The 26585-nt window shown below is 35.3% G+C and overlaps 1 long non-coding RNA gene across 1 annotated transcript; it reads left to right on the forward strand.

Annotated features, from left to right (window-relative positions):
* Positions 1 to 24209: 24209 nt before the first annotated feature.
* LOC128193853 (uncharacterized) lies at positions 24210 to 25904 on the forward strand. The gene is made up of 3 exons (XR_008245166.1): positions 24210 to 24482; positions 24576 to 24619; positions 24876 to 25904. It is a non-coding gene; the product is annotated as an uncharacterized LOC128193853 (long non-coding RNA).
* The last annotated feature ends 681 nt before the right edge of the window (positions 25905 to 26585 follow it).

The raw sequence follows: 26585 nt of genomic DNA on the forward strand, positions 1-26585 counted from the left end.
AACTGAGTAAATATTAGACAATTAAGCACAATTTCCTAATCAAATGTAGTACAAAAAGTTAAGTAAATAGTAGAAAATATTGATTCATCAAAATAGACCACACTTAGTTTTTTGCATTCTAGGGCAAAATCAAGACGCAAATCAAGGAATAGTTCAAAGGACATTATGGGAGTGACACAACCTCAGCACAAAGAAACAAAAAGACACAAATAGATTTACACAATCCTCAATGAATCTGGAAAAAGAAAAGGGGTAGACAACATCCAACACACAAAGAATAAGAGAACACGATACTCATGATAATCATCCAAGCAGATCCAAACATGGCAAAATAATCAATTAGCTGAAGAAGAGAATCAAAAGCAACATAATCTCACAGATGCACTATCACTGTATCTCTCAAGTGTCTAGGGTAAACAATTTCAACTCAATGCACTCAAGAAAGCAAGCAACAAACAGTCTTGGCAAGCCTCTAATATCAACACTCAAAACATATGCATGTTCAAATCAAAAGGTTTTTTCATGGTTGTAATGGGTCCAAGGACAAGGGAGGATAACATATGAATGAGAAACTACAAACCAAAAGAGTTAGTAGAAACAAAAAGTAGTCTCAGATTTTATTTGAGAAAATTTTTCTTGAAAGTATTCTTGTTAAATGAATAAATGATTATCATTAAACATAAGGATTAAAAACCTCATACAAATTATATAATACAAAATATGATAGAGTTAGTAGAAACTAACATGTATCTGCCTAGACCTTTCGTCCACAAATTCCTCTATTGATTGACAAATATGTGTCTGTTGAAAGATTTCGTCAACATGCACTGATCGACCAAGCTCCTGTGACTACAAACAAAATGAGTTGTTAATAAATATTTATAAAGTTTATGATTACAAATTTAAGAAATAAAATGTACAAGTTACATACCAAACAAATAACTTGCTCATGCACGTTAATAGATCCCCTAGTGTGCAAACAACCACCCTTTTCAAATGTATGATTCTTCTTTGTCGTTTCACACTTTTATCTATAAAGTGGCATGTTCCACTTTTCTAGAAGACCATTCCAAACATTTTCCCATCCAATAAGACCTAGGGGCTTGTTTAAGGCCATACAAAGCTTTCTTTAATTTAAAAACATGATTAGGGAATTTAAAGTCTTCAAAACCAGGTTGTTCAACATATACTTCTTCTTTGATAAAACCATTTAAAAATGTACTTTCACATCCATTTGATATAATTTAAATTTCATCAAAGAAGAATAAGCAAGTAATAATCTAATAGGTTCTAAATAGTCAATACCTTATTATTGACAATCACCAGTACAAAAACACCGTATAATGTCGATGATTTTTGGCCTTTTACGTCATTTCCAGGTCGATGTCATATCAGGAGACGTTAAATTGACGTCGAACATAGAACAATTCGACGTTAAAAATAAAGCAAATTAACGTCGAATTTTTTCAATGCTCAATGTTAATCAATTTGTTTTGTTTTTTTTTAATTAATTGTTGATAACAGTTGATTTTACCGTTATCTGTGATTCAATTTTGATACTAAATTAACCCTTTTTGACTTAGAAACTTGCTTAATCTCTCATTTTGAGTTTATTTGAGTGAATAAGAGAGTTGAAGTTATACTTGATGATTTTTATCACTAATTCCCTTGATTTTGTAGGTTATGGGAATGATTTGGGATAGTAGTTAAAGTATCAAGGAGTTGAAACCCAGAAAGGACAGAAAAAGCATTGATAACGGTTGATTTTATCGTTATCTGTGATTCAATTTTGATACTAAATTAACCCTTTTTGACTTAGAAACTTGCTTAATCTCTCGTTTTGAGTTTAATTATGTGAGTAAGAGAGTTGAGGTTATACTTGATGATTTTTATCACTAATTCCCTTGATTTTGTAGGTTATTGGAATGATTTGGAAGAGGAGTCAAAGTACCAAGGAGTTGGAACCCAGAAAGGTTAGAAAAAGCACAAGAAGAGAAGGCTACATAAGGTTGCAAGATGCCTGGTTGCCCTTTTATGGGGCCCTCAGCAGCAACAGTCACGCATCAGCGCTTGCTTACCCCCTAAGGGGCGTTGAGCGCCAGACTCCAGGTAGGTTGCCCCTTTTAGGGCCCTTAGTTCCATTTCTCTCGTAAGTGCGCCCAGTTTCCCTAAGTAGGGGAGTGGAGCGTTAGCGTGTTGGGCCTTTGGACTTATGTTTGATCTATTTAAGGATTTTCACACCCTAGGGTTCACATCTTTTGAAGGCTGAAGCACAAAAACACATTTTTTGACCCTTTGAGGAAGATTTGGATGTGGCAGGTCTTCTCTTCATTTTCTAGGGTTTTTATCTCACTTTCATTCCATTGTACACCAAGGTTCTCCATGACTATGGAGAACTAAACTCATTTGTTGTTGGGGAAGATGTAACCCCTAAACTTTCATGTATTTGAATATGATTTGAATTATTTTATGCTTCTTTCATTATTTGTTAGTGATTTCTTCCTTTGCTTGCCCCTTGAGGGAAGTTGAGCGCCAGACTCTAGGTACCGCACGACGCTTGGTTGCCCTTTCCAGAGCCCTCAACGCCACTTCTCACGTAAGCTCGCCCGGTTGCCCTAAGTATGGGCGCTGAGCGCCAGTGTGTTGGGCCTTTGGACTTATTCTTGATCTATTTCTAGACTTGCACGCCCTAGGGTTCATATCTTTTGATGGCTAAAGCTTCTAAACACACATTTCACCCATTTGGAGGCAGATTTAGGGATGTGAGGGCTCTCCTCTTCTCTTTCTAAGGTTTTTATCTCATTCTTCCATTGTTCACCAAGGTTCTCCATGACGATGGAGAACTAAACTCATTTTGTTGTTGGGGAAGGTGTAACCTCTAAACTTTCATGTATTTGAATATGTTCTGAATTAATGTTTTTCTTCTTTCATTAATTATTAGTGATTTTCTCCTTTACTCAATGCTTGTTAGGTTTTGATCACTCATAGCATGATATTTTGCTTTCTTTGTTATTGGGAAATACCTAGAAACCATGATCTAGAGATTTTCATCGAAAAGAAATATTGCCTAGGGATAGGGATAAGATGTTTGGTTGTCTTAAGCTTCTGTTCATAATGTAGAATTGATTATTAGGGATGCAAAGGATTGTGGTCTAATAATTAAGGATAGACTTTTTACGCTGAGGGATTGGGTTCTAAGTAATTTATAGAGTGTCGTTAACAATTTAATGAAGAAGATGAATTGTTATATGCATGAAAGAAAGGATGGTGAAATCTAAACCCCAACAACATAATCCTTTCATATCATTAATATCATCCATTCATTCTTATTTTAGCCTCAATTGATCAACTTGAATTCATATTTACTTTTGTTGCATTTACATTTAAAAACCAAAAAAATAGCTTTTTAGTCTTAATTAGTTAAGTAATTACACGATTTTTAATGTCGTGAGTCTTCTGGGATACGATACTTGGTCTTACCATTTTATATTACTTGATACAATTTAGTACACTTGCCGAGGTCATAACAAGTTTTTGACACCGGTTGCGGGGACTCATGGTTTAAACTATACTTTTGTGTGATTCTTAGCTGGTTAGACTTTATTTTTTTTTTTTATTATTTTATTTTTACTGTTTTTAATTTTTGTTTATTCTAGAAGTAGAGAAGACGATTGTCAATAGTAGACAAAGAAGGCAGATATGGAAGAGAAGCTAGTTCACCAAGACTCTATGTATGAAGATGAGGAACTCAAACCTTACAAACCAGTGAGATACAAGAACAAGTTATGGGTGATTAAAGATATTAAAGAGAATGAAGTTATTGAGGTTGAGGTTCCATATTCAAGGAGAGTAAAGATGGTGACTAGGAAGCTGTTGAAGTTATGTTGGTGTGATGAAAGAGAGAAGAGTACCAACATCAAAAATGCGGATTGAGCTTAATGATGTTAAGCTAATGACATTAAACAAGCACTTAATGGGAGGTAACCCATTTTCTGAATTTGTATTTTTAATTGATTTAGTTGTGTGGTGTGGATTTTATTTTGCTTTGAATGAGTTTTTTTAGGTTATATGTTGCTTCTCCCGAACGTCGTAGCAATTGCATGTCTTGGCCCGGGGACCAGGCCCAAGCTAGTGGGGGAGGTGGCACATTCACATGCCTTTGAGGGTAGTGATGACAACATCTACTGATGGATGCTAGGAGGACTCAGATGACAACATCTACTGATGGATGCTAGGAGGACTCAGATGATAGCATCTACTGATGGATGCTAGGAGGACTCAGATGATAGCATTTACTGATGGATGCTGCTATGCTACCGCATCTACTGATGGATGCTGCTATGGAAAAGGGTGGTGAATAATAGCATCTACTGATGGGTGCTACTAACAACATCTACTGATGGATACCATGCTACTAGATCAAGATTTTTCTATTTCTTTAGTTTATGCTTTTGAACTTTGTTATTTTGTTTTTATTTTAGCTTGCTTATGTACTTGGCTTAATGAATTGTGTTGCAATGGTTTGGCGATAATCTGTTTGAATTGGTTGTGATGAGTAATATTATCTTGTGTTTGCTCTATTGTTCTATGATGCATGTTGAATAATGATTTGTTTAGCTTTTAAGCACATATCATGGATGCTCATAATTGTTTAAGAGAGATGCATGGTTTTAATTGTGATTAATATGCTTAGCAGGATGTTTATTATATTGTGGAACTTGAGTTAGCCGGTGAGAGGTTGGAGTCCACAGTTATTGTTGATTGAATGTTATTGCTTTGGAATCATAGTTGATTTTGCCTAAGTTTTTTTGTTGAGCTATTTACTTGCTTGTTTAAAATGATCTAGGCCATCTGTTCTTTTCCCTTAAGCTAATGCCAAATAGTTAACCCAATCCACAAAGAAAAATTTTTTGTTTTACCCTTTGAACCTTGAGCCTGAATATAAAAACCTTTTGAAATCCTTGCATTGAGTTGAGTATGTTTGTATGGTATAGGAGAATGGTTCAAGTTTGAGGTTGTTGGGAAATTGGAAAGAATTGCAGAAAAAAAATAATGAAAAAGAAAAAGAGCATTGAGCAAAGCAAAAGAAAAGAAAAGAAAAGAGAAAAAGGAATATATGGACAAGGAAAGCTCAATAAATGAAAAGTTGGGATTAAGTGAGAATGGTTTATCAAGTGAATGAGAAAGAGAGAATGATGCTAAATGATGAACTTATGAATTATTTACTCTCTTAACTCAAGGAATTTTGTTGCCCAGCCATGTTACAAGCCTTAAAAAGTCCTTGTGATGATAACTTGCTTATGAGTGTGTTTGATGTTAGTTAAATGAAAGGAAAAGTTGAGTTATGTGACATTGTGATAGTAGAGTGAAAGAGTCACCTCACTATACACTTTTTGAGCTTGAGTGAAACACTTTCCCTTGGTGAGAAATAGTTCTATGCACTATAGGATAACATTCTTTCTTGGTTGTTGACCATTCATAAGGTTTGCATATGTTGTATATTATTTAAGTATGTGAGTACCATAGTTAAGCTTGATGGGTTAAGTCATCATTACATCTTGACTGATATTTCTATGATGAGCAGACATGAGTAATTTACTTGTCTGAGGAAAGAAATGCTTTTTGGTGCGTTAAACCATTATAGTGATGCTATTTTGTTTAGGCTAAGTTACATTTTGTTTTGCTTGAGGACAAGCACAATTTCAAGTTTGGGGTAGTGATAATGGTTGATTTTACCGTTATCTGTGATTCAATTTTGATACTAAATTAACCCTTTTTGACTTAGAAACTTGCTTAATCTCTCGTTTTGAGTTTAATTGTGTGAATAAGAGAGTTGAGGTTATACTTGATGGTTTTTATCACTAATTCCCTTGATTTTGTAGGTTATTGGAATAATTTGGAAGAGGAGTTAAAGTATCAAGGAGTTGGAACCCAGAAAAGACAAAAAAAGCACACTAGTACAAAAACAACGTATTACGTCGTTTATTTTTGGCTTTTAACGACGCATTCGAGACCGACGTCATAGCGGGTGACGTAAATTTTACGTCGAATATAAGTGGGCGACGTAACTAGGACAATTTGACATCGAGTGGATCGAGACCTGACGTAATTCTAACGTCGATTTTATGCAGCGACATGAGGTTACGTCCATTAGTAAAGAGAATGATGTCCCATATTTGAATAAATATTTATATTTATAGTAAGATTTGTCGTCTAATGTACGAGGGAAGTGACGTAAGTTTAACGTCCTTACTGAAGATAACAGACGTAATGTTTACTTCGAAGTTCAAAGAGGACGTCAATTTTTGAGTAATATTTGAATAAATATTTATATTTAAAGGAATATTTGACGTAAGGTTAACGTCGAACTTGTCGATATTTGACATTACTATTGTTGTATGAACGTCGAAAGTGTATACTTCGACGTTACCTTCAGTGTTTTTTTTTTAAATTTAATTTGGTTTAGCTCATTTAACCAAACCTGAAATACATAAACCAGTTTTCCAATTCATATATATTCACAGAATTAATTAATTTAAACCATGTTATCATCAATTCATCAATTCCAATTAAATAGTAAAACTAAAAGACGCTAATGCTATCATCAAAACTTAAAAGAACCTAGTTTTCCATTCATCTATTTACAGTATTCATCTATTCACAATAATCTATTAACAATTTAAAAGCTGCACAAGTAAGCAAATGCTACTATCATGAAAGGAAAAACCTGAAGCTATAGCTATTTAAAATGTTTATTCAAATATCCTGCCCAATCCTCTCTTATCGTCTTTATTACTGAAGTGGGCAATGAAGAGGTAGTGTTGAACCACTGCATAATCAAGGAAACTTTACTATTATATTCATTTTAATGTCAAAAGTTTATTGATATTTGTAAGATTTTGAAATGTAAATTTCTACCTCAGTCCATTCCCTCTGATTTCTGCTCGGATGATGACCTTTATCCATGACATGATGTAGTAGCCACAGGCCCAGGAATCATTCTGCCTATTACACTAAACAAGTGAAAGAACTTAGTCAAATGTAATGGTTTGTTTAAATTTGACTAAGAAAATTAAAGGTTAAAGATCAACGAATGTCAACCTTAGGATATATAATTTCAAGTTGTTGTCCTCTGGTCCTAGTCACAACTCTAAACAAATTTGAAGCATTTGAAACATTAGAAACATAAGTTAATATATTAATATCATAATGAATTGATAAGAATGAATGTAATACTTACGTTTGTATCAAGGACTTCAACTCCGCTTTAATCTTTCTATGAAGAGAACAAGACCATACAACTTTTGTTTTTTTGGAATGATCACCATGAGTTGCCAATGGCCCCTATCATGTACCAACAACTAGTGAGTTAGTTTATTGATTAAAATTTGATAAAAGTTGACAATATTGGGAAACACATACGCATAATGCATGGCACGATATATATCTCGTTGTTAGACTCAGTCATCCATGTTTGAATATATTATTTTCTGGAATATAATGTGTTTCCAGATGGTTGAATGGTCTGAGGTTCAAGAAAGCCATAAAATGATGCCCGATCTGATTCCACTACGATTGTGTCCATGTACCTGTACGAATAAATTTAAGTATATTTATTAAAAAGTAATAATACTAATATACAAATTGGAAAATAAAAAATAAAAAACTTATATGCACCATAGTTGTATGCATGAAATGTTCAACATTTTTTCTCCACCAATGATGTCATATGCATCATCGAAATTAATATACATTGAAACATGGCACTCAAGGCGAAATGTTCTTAACTCTCACCGCATTTGTACTGGTCCTTTTCTCAACTTATCGAAATTAATATAGCATCATGGTCTTCTGCTTCTACACGAGCCTGATTCACAAGTTGAGCAATTGATTGTTTCTCAAGAAGGTAGACCTGCAACTCACATTTACAAAAGTTAGGAATCGTTTAATTATAACTTGAAGATTTAAGATAATAAAAAGAAGAATATAATACCACTGGTGGGCCAAAATATGGCATGATCATAGCCTTAGGCAAAGCTATAAATGTGCCTAAGGCCTCCCCCACGAATTGGATTTCAGATGTAGGCACTAACACTCGAGCCTGAGGGTCTCTTGGATCATCAATCATTACCTGCGCGTGAGTGGGCAATAAAGGAGCACCATGATTGGTATGGCCTCTTGCAATCTATCGTCCCATGGCCACTACGAACGGAGGATCCTCATCAACCAAAAACTCATACTGAATATTGTTATCAGTACGATCTGCAGTAGAGCAAGAGCCTTTGGTGCTCACACGAGGTGCAATACGATCATCTGTAGGGGCGCCTCCTGCTGTGACTATTGTTGTTGCTCTTGTTGTTCTTGTTGTTCTTGTTGTTGTTTGGTGATCATCGCAAGTTTTTCTTCGAGCATTCTTAAGCGTTCACCCATGCTTTCCTCTAATTTGACTTGCACCTATTGTGTGATGCTACTAACGATTTCCTAAGTCACGACTTTTGTGCTTCTTGGGTTAGGACCAAAGTAGTCCCTCAATCCAATAGCTTTTCCAACAGCACGCACACGACCTAGACGGTCTAGCCGACATGTCGCTGCTACTAGGAGGTCCTCCCTACCTTGTGCCACAAATGTGCCTTGACTCTATTGGTCAACCAAGTCATCTTGCATATCATAATGAAGTTAGACACATTAAAAAGTTTGTTACATAATTTTTTTATGAACTATGGTAATCAGTTAAAAGTTTCCACTTACAATTCTCTAGGATATCTCCTGAGCAGATTGGGATGTAAACTGGCCATTGGACTTTGTCCGTGCAGCCTTCCACAATTCATGTCTGGCTGGTGGAGGTGCTAGATCAGGTGACTCAAGACCTAACTCCTCAGCACGACGTTTTCTCATCTTTTTCTCTAATAATGCATAACCACCACATGACAGTACGTGTGGTGTATCATTAAGCTTCTGCCTCTGCTAGGCGGCTATCCTTTTCACCTAAGAAAAAATGAAAATCATTAAGCATAAATCACAAATTAACATCTTGTGTGACTAGAGCAAAATATTAAAAAACATACCTGCCACTAAGGAGTTAGTTTAGATTCTTGAAACTACACCCACTCCTCCTCAGTTATTTTATATTTTGTACAAGGAGTGTCATTCTGTTTAGAGCCAAAGACGTATTGACATGTCATTCTCGTCTTAAAGTCCCTCCACCCGACTGCAATGTGGGATAAAATCTTCTTCCTTATCCTCTCATCATTAGGGATATCCCAATTTTCCTGTTAAAAACAAAGTTAATGTTAAAGCATGATCAACAAAAATAAGTCAATGATGGAAGTAAAACATCTTAAACATACCAAAATATCCTGCCATAGTAGATTTTTGTCAACCTGTGGGACATCATCCCAACAGGTAGCGACAATAGGGACATGATATTTTGCCATCACGCCCAAGTAACTCTTGAACAATGTTGCATGTGCCCCCAATAGGCACAAATGTTCAGGGATCAAACTCCACCGTCACTGGTTTCTTATTAACCCGACGGGATGTGACATCAGGCATCCGAGTCACAAATCTACCCCCTCCTCCCGTCGGACCTGATCCAGAGGTCGCCATACTTGTTTACAAAGTGTTAGTAAATTATAGTTAGAACAGACAAAATAAATAAATTGTACAAGTAATTAAAACAATGTTAAGACACTTATTATCCCATATGCCTTCGTTGTGATCACATCGAGTTGCATGTATTTCATCGGGTACATCATCAACCTTATTTTCAATGGTTCTTGATGAGAAGGAGCTTGTCTCAAGTATATCTAGAGAGTCTTCATCATCAGTGTTAGCAAAATGATGAAGATGAAGTTTTGATGATGTCCAAATCAAGTCAAGAAATCAAGATTCAAGATGTTATGAAGACTTGTATTGCTATGGAAAGCTTTTGTAATACTCTTAGAAATATGTATAGGACTTAGATTAGAAAAAGAAAAGTGTTTTGTAAAATTACTGTAGCTAATCGATTAACAGGGGCTGTTAATCGATTGTTCCAGAGAAAAATGGAAAAATTCAGTAGTGTAGTGCTAATCGATTAACAGAGGGTGTTAATCGATTAGCGTTAATCGATTAGCATATCAGACTAATCGATTAACACAGTGACCGTTTGAAAAACTAGCCGTTTTTAGAGCCGTTGGACTATCCGTTGGAGTGTTAATCGATTAACCACTGTAGCTAATCGATTAACACAGTAAGAAAGGCTGAAAACGAAAAATGGAAGAGTCTTTGGATGAGTCTATAAATAGACTCTCATTTCCTCTCAACAACAACTTGAGAAACTCTTCCCTTGTGCTCAAATACTCAGAAACTCTTGAGAATTGTGTGCTCTTGCTCAGCTAAGGAAACTTTGTCTGTAGAGTTGGTGATATACTGCTACGGTGATAGAGGAATAGCTGGTTCATCCTTGGTGTGTCTAAGGAGGTGTCTGGAAGAGGAAGTTCATCCTTCGTGAAGTATTCGGAGGAGGTGTTCATCCTTCGTGAAGTATTCGGAGGAAGTGTTTCATCCTTTGTGAAGATTCAAAGGAGGTGTTGTCTCATCTCTTGTGGCATCAAGAGAGGTGGTTTCTAAACTCTTACAAATTGTATCTTTGTGATTGTAGTTTGTAATTGTTTTGTGTTAGTGAAACTGTTTATCTTGTTTTGAGATAAGCGACTGGACGTAGGATTGGTAAGATCCGAACCAGGATAAAATCATCTGTGCAAATTTCTCTCTACCTTACTCTTGCATTATTTGTCTTTATTAATTGCTAAGTAAGTTTAATTGAGTAGAAATTAAAAGGCACACATTAGTATTGAAAACCCTCTTGGTTTGTTATTCCACGCTAACCATTCCGCTGCAGCCGCTTCTGACAATTGGTATCAGAGCTTGCTTTGATAGTCATTCAAATGGCAGGATCACATCAAACCTTTGCAGAGGGTGCATCAATCAATAGACCCCCACTATTCACTGGTGAGAACTATGCATTCTGGAAGGTAAGAATGCAAATATTTATGGAATCTATTGATATAGATATTTGGGATGCTGTTGTATCTGGTCCTTTTGTTCCAATTAACAATATGCAGGAACCAAAGCCCCGTGACCAATGGACTGCTCAAGATAAGAAAAAATTTGGTAATGATGTAAAAGCTCGTAATATTATTTCATCTGCTTTAACTGTTGATGAGTTTTACAGGATTTCTATTTGTAAAACTGCACAAGAAATGTGGGAAGTACTTAAAGTAACCCATGAAGGTACAGATGATGTTAAGAGAGCTAGAAAGAATACCTTAATCCAGGAATACGAAATGTTCAGGATGAAGCAAGGGGAAACAATAGTAGATGTTCAAAAACGCTTCACCAACATTGTCAATCATCTCATTGGACTAGGTAAATCTTTCGATACTGATGAGCTTAATATAAAAATTCTGAAATCTTTAGACAGGTCTTGGCAACCAAAAGTGACTGCAATTTCTGAGTCACAAAATCTGAACACCATGACTATGGCGGCACTTTTTGGAAAGTTGAGGGAACATGAACTTGACCTCGGAAGACTAGATGAAGAAGAAGCAAAAGCAAAAACTAAGAAAAAGAGTCTAGCCTTGAAATCTGAGGTTGAAAGAAGCAAAGGTAAATCGGAAGATGAAGACTCAGACGAAGAAGAAGAATTGAGACTCATGATAAAAAGGCTCAACAGGCTCATGAAGTCTAAAGGTAAAGGAAAATTTAGATACGAAAAGAAAGATAATCCAGTATCTTCCTCAAATTACCGATGCTATGGTTGCGGAGAAAAGGGACATTTAAAAGCAGACTGCCCAAATCAAAAGAAGAGTGAAGAAAAGAAATTCTTCAAGAAAAAGAAGGCATACATTGCATGGGAAGACGACAATGAGACCATTTCAGATTCAAGCTACTCAGATGAAGAAGCAAACATCTGTTTAGTGGTGAACGACGACGCTGGAAGCCAAGTAAGTACATCTAGCGATTCTGATAATTCTAGTCAAATTAGTGAAGATGAATTGCATGAAATTTATGCTGCTTTAATAGTAGAATCTGAAAAACTAGATCTTGCTCATAAGAAATTGAAAAAGGATTTCAAAAATTTAAAATTAAATTTTGAAAATATTTTTGAAGAAAATAAAAATTTGAAATCAGACTTTGAAAATATTCTTGAAGAAAATAAGAATTTAAAATTAAATTTTGAAAATATTTTTGAAGAAAATAAAGATTTGGAAAATAAAGTTTTATTTTTTGAAAAGGGTAAATTTACTAGTAGTGATAAATGTGCATCTTGTGTTAATCATAAGAAACTACTAGATGAAACAACCTTAGGAGAATGTAGTAAAAATAATGAAAATAAGGTTGTTAAAAATAAGTATGTTCCTAGAATTAAAAATAAGCATAATTATAGAACCCGTAGAACTTGGGTAGAAAAAGGAACAACTTATAGGAACACAAATGTTGTATCATGCTTTTATTGTATGAAAAAGGGTCATACATCAAACAAATGTAAAATTAAACATTATGGTGTTCCAAGTGGTAGATATATTTGGGTTGTAAAATGATTTCAATTTTTCAAACTAACCCAAAGGACCCATACAAAATAGTTGGGTACCTATTGTTTAAAATTTAGAATTTCTTTAAAACAATATTTAAGAAAATTTTTAAAAATTGTTTTTGTTTTAAATATTTGAAAAAGAAGAATTAAGAAATTTTTATTTCAAAGAATATGGAATTTTTTTTAAGCATATATAGTTTTCAAACGGAAAACATTTGAAATTGAAGAATGTGTGCATGTTGTCTTAGTGTGATGAAATTGTAGACCTTGAGGCAAAACCTCTTGAGTCATTTGAATTACATGCAGGCAATGACGAAGATTTGTAGAAGACAACAAATGAAGCAAAGAATGATGACAATCCTCAAGATGAAAATCTCAACAATGTTTTATAAGCTCTTTCTCCTAAAAATATTTGCTTTAAATATCCTATTATGCATGCTTGAATGAATCTTTAAAATTGAAATATTTTTTAGCTCATATGCATACATGCTTTTATTAAGGGGGAGTATTATCTTAGGGGGAGAACATCAAACACAACTTTTTAATTATGATCAAAAAGGGGGAGAAAATGTTTAAAGCTTATTTGCCTATTTGTGCTAATTGTGCTTATTCACTAATGCACCTTTTCTTCCTTAAGTTGTGTTTTAAATACAGATTATTACCAAAAGCTTTAAATCAAGGAGTTTTTGATCATCATCAAAAAGGGGGAGATTTAAAATGTTTAAAGCTTATTTGCCTATTTGTGCTAATTGTGCTTATTCACTAATGCACCTTTTCTTCCTTAAGTTGTGTTTTAAATACAGATTATTACCAAAAGCTTTAAATCAAGGAGTTTTTGATCATCATCAAAAAGGGGGAGATTGTTAGCAAAATGATGAAGATGAAGTTTTGATGATGTCCAAATCAAGTCAAGAAATCAAGATTCAAGATGTTATGAAGACTTGTATTGCTATGGAAAGCTTTTGTAATACTCTTAGAAATATGTATAGGACTTAGATTAGAAAAAGAAAAGTGTTTTGTAAAATTACTGTAGCTAATCGATTAACAGGGGCTGTTAATCGATTGTTCCAGAGAAAAATGGAAAAATTCAGTAGTGCAGTGCTAATCGATTAACAGAGGGTGTTAATCGATTAGCGTTAATCGATTAGCATATCAGACTAATCGATTAACACAGTGACCGTTTGAAAAACTAGCCGTTTTTAGAGCCGTAGGACTATCCGTTGGAGTGTTAATCGATTAACCACTGTAGCTAATCGATTAACACAGTAAGAAAGGCTGAAAACGAAAAATGGAAGAGTCTTTGGATGAGTCTATAAATAGACTCTCATTTCCTCTCAACAACAACTTGAGAAACTCTTCCCTTGTGCTCAAATACTCAGAAACTCTTGAGAATTGTGTGCTCTTGCTCAGCTAAGGAAACTCTGTCTGTAGAGTTGGTGATATACTGCTACGGTGATAGAGGAATAGCTGGTTCATCCTTGGTGTGTCTAAGGAGGTGTCTGGAAGAGGAAGTTCATCCTTCGTGAAGTATTCGGAGGAGGTGTTCATCCTTCGTGAAGTATTCGGAGGAAGTGTTTCATCCTTTGTGAAGATTCAAAGGAGGTGTTGTCTCATCTCTTGTGGCATCAAGAGAGGTGGTTTCTAAACTCTTACAAATTGTATCTTTGTGATTGTAGTTTGTAATTGTTTTGTGTTAGTGAAACTGTTTATCTTGTTTTGAGATAAGCGACTGGACGTAGGATTGGTAAGATCCGAACCAGGATAAAATCATCTGTGCAAATTTCTCTCTACCTTACTCTTGCATTATTTGTCTTTATTAATTGCTAAGTAAGTTTAATTGAGTAGAAATTAAAAGGCACACATTAGTATTGAAAACCCTCTTGGTTTGTTATTCCACGCTAACCATTCCGCTGCAGCCGCTTCTGACAATCAGTTCTGTGCATGGCTCTGCCTTCCAATACCACTGACCATGTCTGATTCACTGGGTCAGTGACATAGAATATTTGTCTTGCCTTACTAGCCATAATAAATGGTTCATCCGTGTAACTCATTTTATTAAGATCCACCAAAGTGAATCCGAGGTCTTCTGTCACCACACCAAAATTACTGTCAACCTATTCTTGTATTATTCCAAAATAACTGATTGATGCTGTAATTGGATTCTTATCCTTGGAACTGGAAAAGTGTACAGCCTCAGCTTGTAGGGTAACTCCACTATTTTGAACTCTACTTTTATCGTCTTCCTCCTTTGAATAGAACAAGTAATTGTTTATGTAATAGCCGCCGAAAGTGATCACATAAGTGTTAGGTCCACGAGCTAGTCTCAATAGATTTTCAGAAACATTCGGAGTCGCATAAATCTTTTTCTTAAACCAAGCTAAAAAGGATTTGTTATGTTCATTAAGTGTCCACTTTTCACTCATATGTGGATGTGCTCACTTAATTTCATCAATGTGTTGTGAAATGTAAGGAATAACATCCTTTGTGTTGTTTAAAATGTACAAATGTGCTTGATTAACTTCTTTTCCACTAACACTTTCAATCCTTACTCCTCGAACTCCCTTTCCTTCACGTCTGATTTCATGTCTTTTCTTTGGAAGTCCTATTGGGTCACAACTTGGCATATAACTTGACCAGAATTCAATGGCTTCCTCTACAATGTAGCACTCTATAATCGAAGCTTCTGGTCTTAATTGATTCTTAACATATCCCTTTAAGATCTTCATTTATCTTTCAACCGGGTACATCCACCTCAAGAGATTCGGCCCACATATTCGAATTTCTCTCACTAGATGGACAATCAAATGAACCATGATATCAAAAAATGAGGGTGGAAAATACATTTCCAATTGGCACAATAGTCTGATGGCCTCATTTTGCAAATCATCTAACTGTCGAGGATCAACAACTTTCTAGCAAATGGCATTGAAAAACAAAATCAATCGTGTGAGAATACCTCTAACAGAGGCAGGTAATATGGCTCGAATAGCTACTGGTAAAAGTTGTTGCATTAAGACATGACAATCGTGAGACTTTAAACCAACCAACTTCAAATCTTTCATAGAAACAAGGCTACTAATATTCGAAGCATAACCTTGTGGAACCTTCACACTATGTAAACATTGACAAAAAATTTGTTTTTCTTTTTTTGAAAGAGTGTGACAAGCTGGATGAAGATAGGTGTGTCTTCCTATGGATTACGGATGTAACTCAGAATGGATTCCCATGTTAACCAAGTCTTGTCGTGCTTTCACTCCATCTTTTGTCTTTCCTTTAACGTTTAGTAAAGTCCCAACAACAATATCACATACATTTTTTTCAACATGCATCACGTCTATGCAATGTCGCACATCAAGTTTACACCAATATGGAAGATTAAAGAATATTGATCGCCTTTTCCAAATGTTTTTCTCAATGGTCTTCTTTTTATGTTTTCCAAAGACAATATCAATGTTCCTCACCTGGTCGTATACTTCTTCCCCATTACGTGGTCTGCACACTACATCATCCTCAGGACTTCCATTAAACGCATTTTTCAATCTACGGTAAGGGTGATTTCGAAAAAGGAATCTTCGGTGTCTTGTGTACACAGTTTTCTGCCCATGCTTCAATTGAAGATAGCTAGTATTTTTTTCACAAATCGAACATGCAAAATGACCTTGAACACTGTAACCACTCAAGTTCCCATATGTTGGGAAATCGTTTATGGTGCAAAACAACATTGCACGCAAACAAAAGTTTTCTTCTGAATATGAATCGAAGACCTTGACGCCCTCTTCCCACAGCATTTTTAAATCATCAATTAACAGTTTTAGATAAACATCAATGTCATTTCCAGGTTGTTTAGGACCCGATATCGTCATAGACAATATCATGTATTTTCTCTTCATGCACAACATAGGAGATAGATTGTAAATCATCAAAATAATTGGCCATGAACTATGTTTGTACTTAAGTTACCATAAGGATTCATACCATCGGTAGCATTGTGTTCATCGTTATTTCCATCAAGTTTCTTCTTAAATCGTGACGAACCACACGTTGGACACACCTTCATTGAAGCATATTGATCTCTATACAATACACAGTCATTAGGACATGCATGTATCTTTTGGTATTCCAAACCCATTAGACATAGAATTTTCTTCGCGCCGTAATTACGGATAGGTAACATGTTATTTTCTGGTAGCATCTCCTTCAGCAACTCTAACAATTCCATGAAACTTTTATCAGTTCATCCGTTTCTTGCTTTCAAATAAAACAATTTCAAAGTAGTCGATAACCTTGTAAAATTGATGCATCTTGGATACAACTCTTGCTCCGAATTGTAATTAAGACTATCGTATAAATGAGCTCTTCCAAAATTTTCTTCGCCGACGTCACATACCATTTCGTCTAAATGATCACTCATCCATTCGTCGACGTAATCCGAACCTCTTAAAGTTGTTGGCTTATATAATACTTCTCCATGCCAAGTCCAAATTGTATAACTTCTCATTATTCCATAGATGAACAAATGATCAAGGATGTTGTCCAAGTCTTCATATACTTGATTGAGACAACGAACACAAGGGAAAAAATATGCCCCATTCACTGGTTTTGCGTGTTCTTTAACATATTGTATGAACTTAGAAACCCCTCGCTCATACTCTTCACTAATACGATGTTGATTAATCCAGCTTCGATCCATACTACTATACCAAATGAAAAGAATCCATGAAAAAAAAACACTAACTTACGTAGAGAAACAAAAATAAATAGCTATCATACGTTGAAGGAAAAAAGTAAACTATCATATATACGTACACGAACACAAATATCTATCGTTATACATATATCATAGTCCAGAATCGACAAACACGAACACATATATCATACGTAAGAGATATTGAAGGAAAAAAAAACCAAACTTGAAATGATGTCACTAGAGAAGATGACGAAGTTTGCTGACAACGAACTAACACAAATATCATACGTTGAAGGAAAAAAAACTATCATAGTATCGTTATACATATAGATATCATACATCCAAAATCGACAAACACAACACAAACACGAGCACATACATCATACGTAAGAGTATTTTAAGAAAAAAAACATACTTCAAAGGGTGTCACTGGAGAAGATGATGAAGTTCGCTGACCCCATACGAAAAACAACCTAAAGATAAACGAACAACAATCGGTCAACCTTAGAAATGAGAACCAAATGACATTACAAAGACAGAAACGACTTAAAAATAACCTTCTTTCTTTATCGCAATCTTCCTCCAAGAAGAAAGTTCAAGTAGAAATGGAACAACGAACAAACAGTGAGACTGTGTTTTGTTTTTACATTCAATAAAAAAAATTCACGTGGAATACAACAAAAAATTGACGTTATGTTTAAAAACAACGTCGAAGTACCAAACCAGTCGATGTTTTCTCTTAAAACAGCGCGCCTTTTTTATTAATTTTTTCTTATAAATTGCAAAGGTTACGTCGAATTTGAAGGGGCTTAGACGTGGTATTGGAAGCCAAAAGTTTCTACCTTTTTAATTCTTTTAAACACGAGAGCATTAATAGAATGTCGAGTTCTGTTGGAATTTGATGTTTTGTTCTTCCGCCAAAAAGTACCATACTTTCGGATCTTTTTTCTTTTCTGCCCTCCTATAGAACTTCGTAGGTTGTCGGGCTAGGACGTGAAGGGAATTGAAGTACTTGGCAGCATTAATTGTGTGCTTAATAGAAAGGCGTATTCGATGGGGTTGCGACATTTTTTTCGGGCGCTCTTATGATTCTTTTTTCTTTCAAATCAAACATGAATTTTTTCTTTTTACTTCCTCCTTAATCGATTGAAGTTAGCAGTATACTAAAATTTTCTCTTTTAAACCCGTAGTCAGTTTTTGATCAATATCAGAACTGCATAATCTTTTCTTCTCAACTAGATTGAGGGTTAGTCCACATACAATGCAATCAACATTCACAATTCACATATCGTTTACTAAAATAAATCTTCATTTCATTTCAAAATAAAATCGAAGCAGTACATAAAACCAGAGGTGACTTAATGCCATGATTACAAAATATAAAAAAATCCACATAGAAAAGTAGTCCCTATTCTTACGAAGAAGATTCCATTCAATCTTCATCAGTTGACTCATCATCAGAATCTTCAGTTTCAAAGCCAATGCCATTCTTGTTTCCCTTCTTCTCCCATCTGAAAAGAGTATATTCAACTCTCTCATCCCTTTCAGACTTCTTCCTAAATTGATCAACAACATATTTCTCAAAATCAGTTTGTGGAATGAAGGCAGTATGATCTGCAGCAGGAGTAGGTGAACTTCCAACAGTTAGCTCATCTCTGAAGAACCATCCATTCACAGTCCTTTCCAGCCCAATAGAAAACAAACTTAGTATACCAATTTCTTGAGATACATCTACTCCTTGGAGTATCAACACCTGGCTAATAAATACTCCATATGGAAATTTGTGTGCATTCAACTTAGTATACCGCAACCCAGTTGGTTGGGATTCTAGTCTTGATAGCATTCAACAAAAATACATCTTCTGTTGACATTCTATTCTCGACAAATCTTCCAGGCAGTAGTAGCCAAGTTAGGACATAAGCAATAAGTTTCTCCTCCTTGTTTAAGCCATCATGTAGGTACTGCTTATCCACCGTGTACCTTCGTGGATATCTTAAGTAGTTTATATATATATATATATATATATATATATATATATATATATATATATATATAGCTCTCTTTGTTAGCCATCTGTTTGATTCAGAATCACGGATATGAGAATCCAAACCTTCAGTTTTCCTCGAATCTCTTCATCACTTATCCATCAAGATGGGTTTGCGTTTCTTGTAACCCGGGCAACATTCTCTTTTCTTCTAGATGATGATGATGAAGAAGCCATGTCTAGATAGAATTCTTGGAATGTCTTTCACAATCTAGTAGTTTTTAACTTCTCAACTTCGAAGCTTAAAATATACAATGGTTACGTCGAATTTTACTAGGCTTTGACGTACTAATTGACAGCTAGAAGACAAAGAGTTTGACAAAATACAAAGGATACGTCGTATTGTGCAGATATACGACGTTTTCTTCTTCATCCTCATGCCTCTTTTTTCCTTTTTAAAACCTCTCATAACCTCCTAGTACCATTATATTTTAATATAAGATTTACATTTTAGGATAACCTCCTATTAGAAATGCAACGTTACGGATATTCGAGGTTTTCTTCTTCAGCCTCCCGCCCTTTTCTATGCTTTTTTCCTTTATAAACCTCCCATAACCATCCATTACCTTTATATTTTAAGATAAGATTTACAATTTTATTTTTATTTTTATATTATATAAATTTGTTTAAATTTATCTTGTAATATTTACATATTATAAAATATAAGAAGGATTTGTTGGTGAAATTTAAAGAGAATAAAATTTTGTTTCTTTAAAATATTAATTTTATTTCATATGGAAAATAATAATAATAATATTTTATGAGAATTGTGTTTTAGTTATAGATCACAATAATTAAAATCATAAAAAATATTTTTATATTATTAAAAGTAATTTGAAAAGAATGTTTTTGACTAAAGAAATGTATGATTATACTAAAAGACTTTGATTGATTTTTAAATTATAATACTTTAAGTTTGAGAAAAAATTAAGTTGTCTGTTAAACTAAAGGTTAAGATAGAATATCGTGGACAAAATTTGAGATAACTCAGTTAGAAAAAAAATATTTAGACAAGTTAACAATAGAGATGCATCACACCACGTCAAAGATCGAGAAGAGACAGCATGTATGGAGAATAGTCAAATAGATCTAGACCAAAAATTAAGACAAAATGGGTTGGGTTGAAGATTAAGGCAGGTTAATTTTGACGGTGGAGACTGGTTGACCCAAAATGAATGTTCGGAGATTAAGACTGGTCTAGACAAACTAACATAAGTTGAAGGTCGAAACGAGTCGGCCTGAGCCAAAGGTAGGGATGGGCTGACCCGAGCCAAAGGTAGGATAGAGGATTATCTCCTGAATAATAATTAGTATAGGAAATGAAATAAATTGTATTTTCCTTACCAAAGATTAACATCTTTGTGGCAAATATTTCTTTTAAGGTTTCTTAGGTGCCTTAAACATTTATACCTATATATAGGGACACCAAATACATATGTAGACATTTTGGAAGTCATAAATATGCATTTGCAACGTTGAGAGAGGATTCTTTTGGTTCTTGGTTTACAACTATGATTCTTATTATCAAAGATTAACATCTTTGAGGCAAATATTTCTTTTAGGGTTTCTTAGGTTGCCTTAAACATTTATACCTATATTGTGGTGTTTCCATCTTTGTCTTATGAACCTCCATAAAAAATTTAAAAAAGTCGAGATGGACGGGCGAGGACATGAAAGAGATTGATCTTTATATTTGAAACGGACCGATCACGACTACCACATAAGCGTTTATAAAAAACTCGAATTTAAAAAGTCGACGACGATCAAAGATCAAACGAACTCTTAGAAAAAATTTTATTGGCCACATTGAAATAAAATTTTTTGAATAATTCAATAATTATAATTAATTATTAGTATAAATGATTATGATATCAAAAAATATTATGATTAACATTATTAGAAAACCAAATTTGACCCCTCTCATGCATTATTTCTTCGCTTTTTAGTATTTTAACAAACGTGTGATCAATATCAAGCCACCTTGTCATTAATAAGACCAAAAATAATCATTAAAAACTCATTTTCATTTCTTAATTTATAACGCTTTGAATTGATTCTTTATTACTTAGAATCGATTATATTAACTTAGCAAAATTGAGAGTGGAATTATATGAATATAGAGTGGCACATCAAACTTTTTAACTTCAAGCCCTCCAAATCTCCCCTTCTTCCCGGGTGATTGAAGAGTAGACAATTTCTGGGGAGCGGGACGTCATTTTGTTTTTAAATGAATCAAACGAAATTTATTGAATGATGTTTGAACGTCGAATTCGGCGGGGCTTCGACGTTCATACAAGAAGGTGGAGTGTGGCAGTTACTAAGCATAATTACACGACGTACGTCATCGGCTCATCTATAAATATAGCTTGCATTTAACATAATCCCTGCCTCCTGTTTCCGTATTGAACATATTAGGATTCATGTTTTTTATATCCTTGGCATTTTCCTTTCCTTAGATTTCTAAATATGTCTGTTCTTCAAATTGCAATTTGCTCGGTTGAATGTCATAGTGCCTCATTCATGTCTCAGTTATGAAGGTGGCCTTTGACATTCAAGTGAACAAAATGTTTTTTGTAGTACAGAAATGGTTAACATATCTTACTGAAAAGGAAGTGCTTAGGAAAAAGAAATATGGTTCATTATAAGGGTATTATTGACTCAATTTTGTTAAATTAGGGACCAAATTGATCACTTTCAAAATTGGAGGACCCAATTGAAACGAACCCACAAATATAAGGACCTCCGAACCTATTAAACCTATGTTTAATGCTGAAACAATTTTGAGATCTAAACTAATTATATAAAAATGATGTTCAACTTCATCATTGAAAATTCTATGATTCTTTTTTAAATTGTCCATAAGTTGCACTCCTCCGTTAGATTTCAGAGCTATCTTTTTTCTAAGGGAGGATACAACTTATGGACAATTTAAATTTGGAATCAATTTACACAGTTGACGTCGAATGTTGAGTACCCTTGGTGCAAAGACCTGGAGTTTATTCATTGTTGACATCCATTTTATGTGATAAACGACGTCCTATACCCCGTTAAAATGATGTTTTAATGTCGAATGCGACAGGGAATTGACGTACAATTGGATCAAAAACTACATTTTGATGAAGTACATTTCGCTGGATCAAAAAGTACATTTCGATGAAGTACATTTGGGTATATTTTGTTTTTCCCCTCTCATAGAACGTCGAAGGCAGTGGGGCAGTGACATGAAGGGAATTGTAGTATAATGGGAGCATTAATGGTGAGCTCTTAACTTCACATTAGTAGAACGTCTTACTCGATAGGGCTTCAACGTTTTTTTCTTCCGCAATAGCAAAAGGTGGCACTCTTATGATTCTTTTTTCTTTAAAATCAGACATGAAATATTTTCTTTTTACTTCTTTTTAACCAGTGATCAGTTTTTGATCAATATTAGAACAACATAATCTTCTATTCTCAACTAGATTGAGGGTTAGTCCACATACAATGCAATCAACATTCACAATTCACAGATCGTTTACTAAAATAAATTTTCATTTCATTTCAATCTAAAACCGAAAGAAATACAGAAACCATAGGTGGCTTACTAGCCATGATTACAAAATAAAAAACAAAAAATATAGCAAATTATGCTCTAGAATAATTATCAAGAAGATTCCATTGAATCTTCATCATCAGAATCTTCAGTATGATCTCATAGAGAGTAGGTAGACTTCCAGCAGTTTGCTCATCAATGAAGAACCATCCATTCACAGTCTTTTTCAGCCCAATAGATGACAAACTTGGTATACCAATTTCTTCTGACCTTTTGCACACAATTCTTCTTTCTTCTTCATATACATCTACTCTTTGGAGTTTCAGCACCTTGCTGATAAATACTCCATATGGCAATTTACGTGCATAATCATATTCTGCAGCGATCATGTGGTCTTTTAGTATCGCAACCCAGTTGGTTGGGATTCTAGTCTTGATAACATTCAACAGAAATACATCTTCTGTTGACATTTTGTCCTTGTTCAATCTTCCAGGCAGCAATAGCCAAGTCAGGAGATAAGCAATCATATTCTCCTCCTTGTTTAAGCCATCATGTAGGTACTTCTTATCTACCATGTACCTTCCTGAATATCTTAAGCAGTTTATATATATAGCTCTCTTTGTTAGCCATCTGTTTGACTCAGAATCAAAGATATCAGAATCGAAACCTTCAGCTTTCAGTCTAGCAATATCTGACCAAACATTATCGTCAATAATAATGTTAACACCTTTGACCCTTGAGTGAATGACCCCATTTACAACCCTCAGGTTTGTGTAGAAAACCTCAACCAAATTTGGATAGCAATGTCCTTTCATCTACACAAAATCAGTAAGCCCTTGATATGTAATCCATTCTTGAAAAGGGAACCCTTCTTTCATGAACAATTGTAGGTCCAGATACTTGTGACAAACTACATTTTTTATATGTGTCCAGTATAAAAACTTTGCTCGCATGTCTCAATCACTTATCCATCCAGATGGGCTTGCGTTTCTTGTAACTCGGGCAACCTTCTCTTTTCCTCTTGATGATGATGATCACTACAAGAAATATGACTATTACATACGGATTATTATATACGGATTATAATCCGTATATAATATATATATTATATACGGATTTTGAAAAATAAATTACATACAGATATTATATACGGATTTTTACATACGACAAATCCGTATATAAAAGTCGTATATAAAATGTGAATGAGTTTGGTTGCAGGTTCGTACGATAAATTCATCTAGGTCTCACCCTAAAGCCCCAATCTCAATCCCTAACCCCTCTTTTCTGCTACCCTTCCCACCTCTCCTCTATCAAAATCGTCGCCGTCTTAGGCTCAATCGTCGCTTTCGGCGGCGAAGACGATATCCCCCTCTACCACCTCTCTGTCGCCTCCTCCCTCGGTTCCCTCCACCAACACTCTACCTTTGTCACCGCCCTCTCCTTCTACGCCCCTCCCAATCTCCACTTCCCCCGCAACCTCATCTCTGCCGACGACGCTGGCTCCCTCGCCATTTTTGACGCAAACGGCTTTGTCCATCTTACCACGCTCTCCGGCCACTGCAACGGTGGTATCAACGACCTCGCCTCTACAACTGTCCGGTGAGCGCGACCGATAAAATTGAAGATGTTTGTTCAGGCTTTGAAGGTAACCCCTTTCCCTTCTTTCCCAAATTAGAAATTAAAGTTTCTGTTTTGGTTTTATTCCAAATTGTGATTATTTCTGTTCTTGATTTAGCAGGATGCTTGAATAGAGGAGTTCTCTTTGTCAGCTTAGCGAGGAAGGTTCATGTGAGGATATAAGCTCTGATGGCCAGTCTTCCAGTTTCAATGAATGGATTCTTCCTACAAAAGAATTTGATGGCATGTGGGAAAGGTTATTACTTTTTTATAGTTTATGCATTTCATGTTTTAATCTATATTGTTATTCTTTTTATGATTAACTATGAAGTTGTAAATCATTTACCCTGCGATATCAGCCATTATGTTTTCAGCTTAATAAATGAATATGGTCTAAAGCAACGATTATTACGTTATGCAGCAAGTGGGAGCAATGATTCTTGTCGGTCACAGGTGATTATGTTTCTTAAATTAATTTTCTTGGATTGTTGTTATAGGGGCTTCAACTGAAAGTAAGTTTGATGCTTAAAAAATTATACGATTTTGAAACAACTATAACTTCCATCTGAAGTAATATTTTAAGCTCAATAAACCAAGTCATATGCTACTAAGTTGATTAAAGAAGAGAAGAACCGAAAGCCTCTTCCAGGCCTCAAGTTCGTCTGCCCTACTCCCACTACCGAGACCTCCATTTATAGCCAAAATCCTCCTTCATTTTAACCAAGTTGTTTGTTTTGTTTTATCTCCAATTGAAAACCCGTGAACTTCCAGCTTTCACGGTTTTCTTGGTCTGCCTTCCATCCAGATTTGTGATGTTTGTGTCCCCATGAAGACTTTCTTCACCTCCTAGGTGTGCCAAAGAAATAGGGTGGGCCCCTCTGTCTTTTCTTCAATCCGTTTGCACTCTTCTTCCTCTTCTTCCTTTGCTGGACGTTACAACACCTTCTTCTCCTCATCTCCACTTTACACGTTGCAGCTTCAACTGGACCAAGACCGTGGACATTCCAGCCAAGCACTCTTCTCCCTTCTCAACGTGGCTGCTGGACGTAAGCTTGCTGCTTTTGGGAACGTGAATTTTCTCTCCTTTCTTCCCCCTTGGTTGCTGCTCCAAATGGAACCATAAGCCGTGAGCTGCACTTGGACGTAAGCTTGCTGTGTTTGGATGCTCCAAGATGGACCAAGGTGCTGCACGTGAATTTTCCAGCTGCTTCAGCTTTTCTTCAACAAAATATTTCAGCTTTCCACTCTTCTCCTTTCACATGGTTAATTCCTTCCAACCGTGGGTTTCTTTCTCAAAGACTAAGGCCGTGTGTGTTTTTTATGAATGGAAGAATCAAAACCAAAGCCACCGTGACACCACTTCAAACCAATCTGAATCCATTTCTTTTGTATGGGGCCGTGGTGTTTTTTTTTGGTGCTTTTTTTTCCATCCCGTGAGCAAATGGCTGCAACATCTCCATGCTCTTTGTTTAAAGAAAAAAGAATTCCCATTTGTGTGGTGGTTGCCGTGTTTGCTTCATTTAGGTGGCCCTTCTTTCCATTTAAAAATGATGTTTGGTTGCATTTTGGAGATCCATGTGGACGTGAGTTGTTAGCAAGCCAAAACCGTGAAAGTGGTGGCCCCTTGTATTTGTTTTTTTTTCTTTCGTGGGTGATGCCAAAACCAAATGAGAAAACCGTGAGTGGTGAGCTTCAAAAAAGAATTAAAATGTACTTCTCTCCTATGTGGGCCATGAAGCATCTTTCCTTGATAAAATTCAGAATTTGATTCTCTCATATGCCGTGAGTTCATTTCATCAATGTGGCTATGCATTTTTGCCAAGCAAACCGTGAGTAGTGGATGGACCCCAATGGCTCATTTAGATGGACCAAAAGAAGGGCTGTATATTGGTCCACCACAAAAATAAAAACTTCCCAAGGTACATTGTTATCCCCTGTCAACATTTCAGATATTGCTACTGACAGTATATAACGGTGTTTGTAAAATTTCTGCAGAATTCTCCACCCGGATCTGTATTGCTAGGGACAATTTCATATGGGAATCTATCATTTGCTGTTCCGGGAGAAAAAACAAATCCTGAAAAGCACCCTGCTTCATATACAATTTCTTATATAGTTCACCCAAATAAGG

Source organism: Vigna angularis, chromosome 9, assembly GCF_016808095.1.
Source record: "Vigna angularis cultivar LongXiaoDou No.4 chromosome 9, ASM1680809v1, whole genome shotgun sequence".
Taxonomy (NCBI): Eukaryota; Viridiplantae; Streptophyta; class Magnoliopsida; order Fabales; family Fabaceae; genus Vigna; species Vigna angularis.